This window comes from Gossypium raimondii, chromosome 6 (assembly GCF_025698545.1).
Source record: "Gossypium raimondii isolate GPD5lz chromosome 6, ASM2569854v1, whole genome shotgun sequence".
In the NCBI taxonomy this organism is placed as follows: domain Eukaryota; kingdom Viridiplantae; phylum Streptophyta; class Magnoliopsida; order Malvales; family Malvaceae; genus Gossypium; species Gossypium raimondii.
The window spans coordinates 10,059,479-10,070,489 of NC_068570.1; the positions used below are offsets into that span (position 1 = coordinate 10,059,479).

General features: G+C 36.6%; 2 long non-coding RNA genes across 3 annotated transcripts; both read left to right on the plus strand.

Annotated features, from left to right (window-relative positions):
- The first annotated feature begins 261 nt into the window (after positions 1-261).
- Positions 262-2,781, plus strand: LOC105771488 (uncharacterized). 2 transcript variants are annotated; one of them, XR_008196632.1, is made up of 3 exons: positions 277-443; positions 971-1,586; positions 1,670-2,781. It is a non-coding gene; the product is annotated as an uncharacterized LOC105771488 (long non-coding RNA). The 2 variants fall into 2 exon arrangements; XR_001126526.2 differs by having other exon boundaries at positions 262-443; positions 971-2,781.
- A 6,788-nt stretch (positions 2,782-9,569) lies between these two features.
- Positions 9,570-10,465, plus strand: LOC105774765 (uncharacterized). The gene is made up of 2 exons (XR_001127533.2): positions 9,570-9,760; positions 10,284-10,465. It is a non-coding gene; the product is annotated as an uncharacterized LOC105774765 (long non-coding RNA).
- The last annotated feature ends 546 nt before the right edge of the window (positions 10,466-11,011 follow it).

Sequence of the window (11,011 nt, forward strand, 5' to 3'; positions counted from 1 at the left end):
GGCTGAATTTAAAGATAGAAAACACTAAAGGGGACTAAATTAAAACGCGCGCAACAGGGGGAGGACCCAAAGGGGAATTAATCCCACCCTACAAAAAGCTGCGTCTTAATAAGGACCAAAGTGAAACAAAAATAAAACGTGTGGTTAAATTTAAAAGAAATAAAAGAAAATTATTAAACATACATAAAAAAACAAAGGACCCAATAGATAAATAGCCCACCAAGGGTCCAAACAGGCAAATCCATAGCCATTAAACGACACTATTTTTCAAACCCCAAAAAAACTTTTAACAAACATTTCATTTCATTTTCTTCAAAAATAGAGAAGGGACGGGAGAACTCTCTGCTAGGGTTCTTTTTTTAACCCAAACCCCAGCCACACCACTGCCATGACGCCGCCCAAAGCACTACCCTTGACGGCAGTTTGAAGGGACTGAACCAAAGGTAAGCACCTCCATTTTTTCTTTTCTTATTATTTTCTACTATTAGAAGATATAAAAGCATGTAAACAAAATCGAAAAAAAACTCTAAAAACGATGAAAATCACCTTTCCAAAAAAATGTTTTCTGATTCTTTGTTCTTATATTTTTTCAATCCAACATTCCTTTCCCCCTTTTCCTTTTTTTATTTGATTTCCCCCATTTTTTATATTTTAAGAGAAAAAATAAAAAATAAAAAAACTAAATAATAAATAAGTAAATAAAATCGAACACCCACAAAGTAAACTAAAAAATAATCACCTCCGTTTTCCAAAAATTTTGAATCTGTTTTCTTTTCTTTGTATTCTCATTCGTTCCAAAAAAAAAATCCTCTGTTACAATGTTTGAGTCTGCTTTTTATAGCAGACCAATGAAAAAAAGAAAAAAAAGGAAAAAAGGTATGAAATTTCTATTGCATCTTTGCTTGCTGAATTTCCTCCAAGTTTCTCGTTATTCTGTCGATTCTATCTTGTTGCCTTTCTTGTCGTGCAGGTGAAGGCGACTCGTGCAAGGTGCTTGGTTGCGGTGCTGAAGACTCCTTTAGAAACTCTAGGGTTTCTTCATTTGTTTTGGGCCACTTGTATTTTGGGCCTTGTATTCTAGGCCAGCTCGTTAAAATACTGGACTTTTTTATTTTATTTTTATTTATAAAAGGGCCGGGTAAAATTTAGGTATTACAGCTGCCCCTCTTTGCTCGTTATCATGTAACGGGAATGGAGCAAAGACTTTAAAAATGTCAAATTTTACCCGGTCGTGCTGGCTTTTGGTACTTTTCTTATTCAAGTAGCCTCATTCCTTCCTGCTGCATCTTCAGAGGTATAGGAACTAGTGCTTCAATCTACTCCACTGCAATGTCAGGGAGATAGGATTTGTACGTTGTAGTTTCTCAAAAGAACAAGATTTGTTATTTTTAATCTACTCCACTACAACTTCAGGGAGATAAGACTTATAGCTTCAACTTGATCTGCTGCAACTTAAAAATGAATTTGATGCGATCTGCTCTACTGTGATTTCAGCGAGATAAGATCCGTGATTTTAATCCGCTCCACTGCAACTTCAGGGAGATAGGATTATTGGCCTTAATCTACTACACTGCAACTTCAGGGAGGTAAGATTCTCAATCTTCAACTATTCCACTACTGACCAGGGAGATAGGATTCACAATCTTCAACCTATTCCACTGCTGACCAGGGAGATAAGGCTGGGGACTTCGATCTGCTCCACTACTACTTAGAGAGATAAAATCTGTAATTTTTAACCTACTCCACTGCTGACCGGGGAGATAGGATTCACAATCTTCAACCTATTCCACTGCTGACCAGGGAGATAGGGCTCGGGTCATTAATCTGTTTCGCTGTCGGTGCAGGAAGGCAAGATCTGCTATTTTTTTAACCTGCTCCGCTGCAACCCAGGGAGGCAAGGCTGGTGTCTTCGATTTGCTTCGCTGTCGGTGCAGGAAGGCAAGATCTGCTAGTTTTAACCTGCTCTGCTGCAACCTAGGGAGGCAAGGATGGTGTCTTCGATCTGCTTCGCTGTCAGTGCAGGAAAGCAAGATCTACTATTTTTAACCTGCTCCGTTGTAACCCAGGGAGGCAAGGCTGGTGTCTTCGATCTGCTTCTCTCTCGGTACAGGAAGTCAAGATCTGTTATCTTCAACTTGCTCCCCTGCAACCCAGGGAGGCAAGGCTGGTATCTTCGATCTACTTCACTATCGGTACAGGAAGGCAAGATCTGCTATCTTCAACCTGCTCCACTACAACCCAGAGAGGCAAGGCTGGTATCTTCGATCTGTTTCGCTGTCGATGCAGGAAGGCAAGATCTGCTATCTTCAACCTGCTCCACTACGACCCAGGGAGGCAAAGCTGATATATTCGGTTTGCTTCGCTATCGATGCAGTAAGGCAAAATCTACTGTCTTCAACCTGCTCCACTACAACCCAATGAGGCAAGGCTGGTATCTTCGATCTGCTTCGCTGTCGATGCAGGAAGGCAAGATCTGCTATCTTCAACCTGCTCCACTATGACCCAGGGAGGCAAGGCTGGTATCTTTGATCTGTTTCGCTGTCGATGCAGGAAGGCAAGATCTGCTATCTTCAACCTGCTCCACTACGACCCAGGGAGACAAGGCTTTGTGATTTAACCGATCTGTTCTCTGAGGAACATGACCTGTATAATGAACTTACATATGCCTAAGATTAGGATGGCATGATCGAAATGCATCAAATGCTCCTAACTAGACATGTGTGAATGGTGCTTGCATGAATGTAGAATGTTATTTTTGAGAATGATCCCTTTTTCACTTAAGTTATCATTGCTCGAAGTTTATTAAGGCTTTATAACTGACGTGCTACAACGCCTTCTTGTTCGCTGGTGTCTCTACTTAGTCAGATTTCCCCCATTGTAAACCTCAAAGTTCAATCCACTGGGATGTAAAATTTGTACCATCATTCTCCCACTGCAACCCGAGGGTAGAAATATATGGCTTTTTCTCAATCCACTCCTATCACAATTCAAGGATACAGAATGCGAAATTCTTTGGTCCTTTACACCATGCCTAAGGTGTCGCACCAAAGGCTCATGTGCAAATGAAGTCTTTCTTCTCTGAGGAAACCTCTTCCTATTGCCTGGTAATCATTGCTTGCTTGTTCATTTAAGCTTTGTCACCAACCTGACATCTTGTCACTTTGCTCAATCAATATTTTTTTACAACAGAATCCAAAAAGAAAGTCCTAATTTAGACTCTTCCTTCTTAAATTTCCAACCTTTAAACTTGGTGCGTTCTAAATAATAGTCCTAATTCAGGTTCCTGTATTATTTAGAAACTTCTAAAGTAATATGCAAAACTTCCTTTGTGAAAGTTTTATTAGTCCATTAATCATTATTCCAATGCAACATGCTTGCAAAAAAGGTCATAACAATGGATAAGAATAAAGTTAGTTCTGAGCATAGCTCGAAAGGAATAAATTATCAAAAATAGTAAAGAAGGATAAGAAATTGATTAGGAATGTGTATTTTGGAAAAGAATTAAGTATTCCAAGAACAAAAAATTCAATAGTATGAAGATTGGGTGCCCCAGATATCGCAGCTTGAACTTTTCTGTACAAACTTTCTAAAAACCCTTCTGAGTTTGACATGTGTTTAGGAGATCTACAGTGCTTTGTAGATGCCCCAAGATGTCGCCTACCCTTTCCTGTTAATTCAAGTATAGCAAGATCATCATATGCCCCAATCTGATCAAGATTCGAGTTGTTCTGATCACCTCATGCCCCATTTTGATTAATATTTGAGCCGCCCTTTTCGGGTTTTCAACTCAAATCCCCTTTGGTCTCAAGGCGTCCTTTGCTGATTTTCACCTTGGCCTCTCCTTTTCTTTTCTTTTTTTAGCTTTTTCTTTCTTTCTTTTTTTTTGAAATATTTGAATCTGAACTCAGGATAAGGCATGTCCTTGTTATCCCTTTTAATCAAAATCGACGCTTTTCCAGATAAGGCCTTCCACATAAGATCTTTTCCAGCTTGGGATGAAGTTCTTCTTGTATGGGAATGATCTTCTTCAATACTAGGTCCCTCAAAGAATTCTATAGAGCGGACTTTTTTGTGAGCTCGTATCATTTGCTTTTGGCGTATTTGACCATGATGAATAAGTTTAAACATTCCTCTTCAATCGAAATTAATCCAAAAACTCAGAGAGAAAGAACCATGCCTTCAATAGGCAATACCGCAATGGGCACAGGAGAAAGGCATTGCCTCGGCAGATTTTTTTTTGCGCCATCTTTTTTTTGGCGATATGGAATTAATCGTGAACAGACTGTAAACTTTTGGTATTGTGCTATTGTTCAAATTTAGTATATTGTCAGGTATGATCCTTTTGGCGTTCCATACTGACATATGATTTTTCACAAATTTGCTAACTGTCGACTTTGTGACATTGGCATATGAAGCAGCCTCCATTCATAAAGTAACTAACGACCACAAAGATGAATCAATGACCGTCAGACTCTTTTGGCGAGATTGACCAAATGATCTTCATGCCCCATATAAGGAGAAGTCATGTATCCCAATGATTCTTTGTAGGGTAAGATCCGTTTCTCGACTTGTTCTACCATCCTTAACAAGTCCGGAAATAGGCTACAATCTATGTCATCTTCAAATTCATGAAATCCCTCTAAACACATGCCTCGCTCAAAAGGAAATTCTGAGCCTGTAGCAGCGTCACTCATGTTATTGATATCTAGGGCCCCATAATAAATATAAAAGAATATACAAAAGAATGTATCTATGAATAATTATTTGTACAATATAATTATGAATGAAAGAATGATGTGGAAAAAAATCCAAAAGAATGCAAGAATAATTATTTCAAAAAGAATGAAAAATAGTGGCTCAAAAATGAATGCAAAGATGTATTTTATTAGAAAAATGACGTTCAGACATGAGCCTATTTCACAAAGAAATTTCTATCATTTTTAGGCTAAAAACAACAAAAATGTTCTGAACATTACTCTAAATAAGCTCTAAAAACTACAGGGATTTCTTCCGCAGTTCAATTACTTTGAACACTCCCAGATTTATAAGGGCGGACATCTAACAAGGTCCCTTTTCAATTGTGTCTTTGTATATGACATTGATGTGAACACTTCCTAACACCTCTTCATATATTGCATTCACCCCATCATCAATCATGATTGGGTAGCAGATTTTCTGCATTAGATGAGTCATCTAACTTGACAATACCCATGTTGATAAATTTTTCAACTAGCTTTTTGAAGGTAATGCAATTCTCTATTGAGTGCCCCGTAATTCCCGCATGGTAATCACATTGTGCGTTCGCATCATACCACTTGGGATACGGAGGTTGTGGAGGTTTTAAGTAGAAAGGGGCAACAACATGTGCATTGAATAACCTTTGATACAGCTCCTTATATGACATCAATATTGGTGTGAACTGGAGCTTCTCAGTACCTTGTTTCACTCCAAGTTCTTGTCTAAATGAACCTTGTTGACTAGCGACCACCTTTCTTGGCTGATTCACCGTAATCGGCTTGCTGTACGTATTTACGCTGTTCACCTCATTTTCCTTTGAGGCTTGCCTTCTGTTATTTCCTCCAGCATCAATCTTTCCGCTCCTTATGGCGCTTTCAATCATTTCACCATTCATGACTATGTCAGAAAAGTTTTTTGTAGCACTTCCTAACATATGTATGATGAACGGGGCTTTTAATGTATTTATAAAGAGCATTGTCATTTCTCTTTCCAAGAGCGGTGGCTGAACTTGGACGGCGACCTCCCTCTACCTCTGTGCATACTGCCTAAAGCTCTCGTTCGGTTTCTTTTCCATATTCTGAAGGGTGATTCTGTCAGGTACCATGTCTGTTACATGACTGTACTGTTTCATAATACTTGTGCTAAATCCCTGCATGAACCAATCATGCTACGGCTCAGTTGATTGTACCATTTAGATGCTGCCCCTGTGAGGCTATCTTGGAAACAGTGTATCAATAGCTGGTCATTGCTAACATATCCAGCCATTCGCCTGCAGAACATGGTGATATGAGCTTCTGGGCAAGTTGTCCCATTGTACTTCTCAAATTCTGGCATCTTAAACTTGTGAGGGAATACCAAATCTAGAACTAAGCTCAGCTCTTTAGCGTCAATCCCGCGATAGCTTTCAGTGACTTCCATCGCCTTGAATTTCTCCTCGAGCCATTTGCACATTTCCTCTAACTGCTTTGGTAACTCCTCCTTTAATCTTTCCTTTTCAGCCTCTTCATCGAAATCAGGAATGACGAAGTTAGTAGGGTTGTTTCCAGGGTTAGAGCCCAATCCAGCTTGAAAGTTAGAAGCACCGGCCTGGGACTGCTGAGGCCTGATTGTGACAATAGGTTTGTGCGGATATTCAGCTTGAGCTCGCACATGTGGAGGAGTAAAGCCTAGAGGATAGAGTGGTTCATCCTCATTACCCTCTTCGACATCAGCTATGGGACCTTTTCCCTTCTCACCTCCTCCAGTCAACAGTTGGGTTAGCTTTGCCATCATATTATTTTGGGATTCCATTATTTTATCTATCATTTTGTGTTGAATCTTTTCAAGCTGCTCATTCATTTGTTGTTGAAGCTAATCCTGCATTTCTTTTTGGAACTGTTCTAGCTTTTGGTCCATGTCTTTAGTCTTTGATCGAGTACCGTAGCAGTGTTTGGCAAGTTGGTTGGTTTCCAGATTAACTGAGGAATGATTTTAATCGATTAGGCTCTTTTAGTGGACTTTAATGTTTATGATGTCATGGAATGCGAATGCATGCAATGAATGCATAAAGAGATGTTGATTTTGATTCAATTTCATTTAGAAAACTTTACTAGAAAACAAATCTCTTTACATAAAATGGATATTTATACGGCCTTGCCCTCATAGGCAGAGATATTCGATCCTCTTCTTCATTCGGGCGTTAAGATAAATCTCACGAACTCTTCAAAAAACCATCTCTTCTATCTCCTTTTTGCTCGATCCAGGTCGTAACTTGTTGCTCACTCATCCTCGTGATACTCGTTGGCTTCTCTTTAAGAAGGTTCAGCAGCTCTCGAATAATCTTTGCCATCTTGAATCCTTGGGCAACGGAGCCATAGTCGTGTAGTCCTCCATTAAATTATCATCCTTCCCTTATCATGTGTTCTTGGACCATATTCGGACAACCATATTGTCATCCACTTTATCAAGAAACCCATTTTCTTATGACAAGCGAACTCTTTAAAAAAAACATCTCTTCTATCTCCTTTTTGCTCGATCCAGGTCGTAACTTGTTGCTCACTCATCCTCGTGATACTCGTTGGCTTCTCTTTAAGAAGGTTCAGCAGCTCTCGAATAATCTTTGCCATCTTGAATCCTTGGGCAACGGAGCCATAGTCGTGTAGCCCTCCATTAAATTATAATCATTCTCTTATCATTTGTTCTTGGAACATATTCGGACAACCATATTGTCATCTACTTTATCAAGAAACTCATTTTCTTATGACAAGCTCTCTATTTAGCAACTGAACGTGAATCAACACCTCTTTTTTAAGATGCAAATGCAATGCAATCATAATAAAAACAACATAAAAAACAAGTTAGTACAAAGTAAAAGCAAATGAATAAAGTACCTACTCGGGTGACCTCTAGGGGTTTGGCATAGTTTTACCTAGGGCAAGTTCCTAAGGTTCATTATATGAGGTTAGGCTTCTAGAGCAAGGGTACCCGAACTAACAGATTCCTCAATCCTCACCCATTATAGGCTCATATGGACCGAGTTCAGTTAAGGGGAATACATTTCCCTATAGCTGCACGGAGATGAAAATCTCACGAAGACATAGGTACGGATGTATCCCTGAAGCGGTCCACTACCCTGCACGGAGGTGAAAACCTCACGAAGAACTAGTTTCTCCTCCCACTTAAAGGGTAAAATCATTCAACTCAGGTAATGTGTAGTGAAAACAATACTTAAATACATTAAGCAAGAAGATAATGAATGTAAAAAGATATCATGAAATTTTTTTTAAGACAAATACTTTCTCGACCATAAAACAAAAATTAATCAATTTTGTGGCTCGGCTCTCTTATTTTTTTTTTAAAAATGTCCCCAGTAGAGTCGCCAAGTTGTCGAAACTATTTTTTTATTTAAAAAAAATTTAGTTGTCAACTTTAAAAAAAACAAAAATTGGGAGTCGCCACCAATCTTTTATTAAGGTGTGATTGGATCACCTAAAAAATAGCTTTGGTCTACGAGTTTCAGAAAAACGGATTCGGGAGTCAGTTACGTACGAGGAAGGATTAGCACCCTCGTAACGCCCAAAAATTGGTACCAAATTGATTAATTAATGTCTTAAAGTCGAGAGTTAAAAAAAATACTATCCTTAGTTAAATGAAATTATTTATTAAGACTTTCTCTTTTTGAAAAGAAAAATATCACACTCAATGCGTTAGGGCACAACATTTTATTCTCTTCAAGATGAGTTGGTCTAAAAAACTCGAATAATAAAATTTAAGAAAATATTTAATTGTTTAAAATTTATGAAGAAATTGCAGCCCAATACATTAGGGCACGATTTCTTAAAATCCCAAACATTCAATATTTCCTTTATATTTTTTTAAAAAAAATCTTTATCTCGAGAAATCAACGTGTCACATCCAATACGTTAGGACACAACACATTGAATTCTTGTTTGATTAAAGAACAATTCTCGATTGTTAGATTTAACGAAGAAAATTGGAACCCAATGCGTTAGGACTCAATTTTCTTGAAAATCCCAAATACGAGTATTATCTCTATTTTGATAAAAATTTTAAATTCGAGTAAAATGATGACGTATTGTTATATGGGATGTATGTATAAATATCACATTAATAAATGACAAATATAGATATGATAATGTAAGCATAAATAATACAAGCGGTAGAAATAAAATAAATGAAATAACAAATCAACATCGTGCAACATAACAAATACAAGTAGATAAAGATTAAAACATTCTTTAAAAAATATATACATAAGTGATTGAATAAAGAAAATGAATAAAATTATAAACATAAAAAATATACATGCATGTTTAAATCATGAAATATAAAATATATATGTATGTGAAAATTATGAAAATAAGATAAAAATATGTACATAATATGTATATATATTTAAAACGTTTAAAATATATGTATATGTATTAACACGCATATGCGTGTATATATGTAGATATAATAATATATAATATAACAATAACAATAATCATAAAAATAATAATAACAATGTTAACAAAATAAACTAAAGAAACCTAAAATGAAAGATTAAGGATTAAACTGAAAACTAAACGGAGTTAAAAGGCTGAATTTAAAGATAGAAAACACTAAAGGGGACTAAATTAAAACGCGCGCAACAGGGGGAGGACCCAAAGGGGAATTAATCCCACCCTCCAAAAAGCTGCGTCTTAATAAGGACCAAAGTGAAACAAAAATAAAACGTGTGGTTAAACTTAAAAGAAATAAAAGAAAATGATTAAACATACTTCAAAAAACAAAGGACCTAATAGATAAATAGCCCACCAAGGGTCCAAAAAGGCAAATCCATAGTCATTAAACGACACTATTTTTCAAACCCCAAAAAAACTTTTAACAAACATTTCATTTCATTTTCTTCAAAAACAGAGAAGGGAGGGGAGAACTCTCTGCTAGGGTTCTTTTCTTAACACAAACCCCAGCCACACCACTGCCATGACGCCGCCCAAAGCACCACCCTTGACGGCAGTTTGAAGGGACCGAACCAAAGGTAAGCACCTCCATTTTTTCTTTTCTTATTATTTTCTACTATTAGAAGATATAAAAACATGTAAACAAAATAAAAAAAAAACTCTAAAAACGACAAAAATTATCTTTCCAAAAAAATGTTTTCTGATTCTTTGTTCTTGTATTTTTTCAATCCAACATTCCTTTCCCCCTTTTCCTTTTTTTATTTGATTTCCCCCCTTTTTATATTTTAAGAGAAAAAATAAAAAATAAAAAAACTAAATAATAAATAAGTAAATAAAATCGAACACCCACAAAGTAAACTAAAAAATAATCACCTCCGTTTTCCAAAAATTTGAATCTGTTTTCTTTTCTTTGTATTCTCTTTCGTTCCAAAAAAAAAATCCTCTGTTATAATGTTTGAGTCTGCTTTTTATAGCAGACCAATGAAAAAAAGAAAAAAAGAAAAAAGGTATGAAATTTCTATTGCATCTTTGCTTGCTGAATTTCCTCCGAGTTTCTCGTTATTCTGCCGATTCTATCTTGTTGCCTTTCTTGTCGTGCAGGTGAAGGCGGCTCGTGCAAGGCGCTTGGTTGCGGTGTTGAAGACTCCCTTAGAAACCCTAAGGTTTCTTCATTTGTTTTGGGCCACTTGTATTTTGGGCTTTGTATTCTGGGCCAGCTCGTTAAAATACTGGACTTTTTTATTTTATTTTTATTTATAAAAGAGCCGGGTAAAATTTAGGTATTACAGTACTAATAATCCTTACATACAAAGCATCCTTATTGCACTATATTCATCATTTCAGCAAAGCCGACAGATCAAATTTCATATAAGTTCTAACAAAGGAAATCATTGAAAATAGCACTTAACATGGAATTAAAGATGAAATAGAGCAGGGGAAGTCTTTTTCTCACCAGAGGCACCAAGAATAATTATTGAGGTAATCTTAATACTTGAGTAGCATCTGAGCCTAATCTTGTTTTTATTTATTTATAAATATTCTTTCAATATTTTTAACCTTAACTTACTACTTAAAAAACAAACCCAAAATTTTGTTGTTTAACTATAAAAAAAATTATATATGAAACAAATGAGGTCAAACTTGAGCTCGGGTATGTATATCATGTAAACAAACTCAAACAAGCCGAGCTCACATAATTTGATTTTACCTCAAGCTCAGGCTTCTAGAATCATATACTTGATCAAGCTTGAATTGAGTTTTAAGCAGATTCAAATAGATCTCAAGCTTATCACTATTCAATATTGGTTCAGCTTGATTGCAACCCTAGT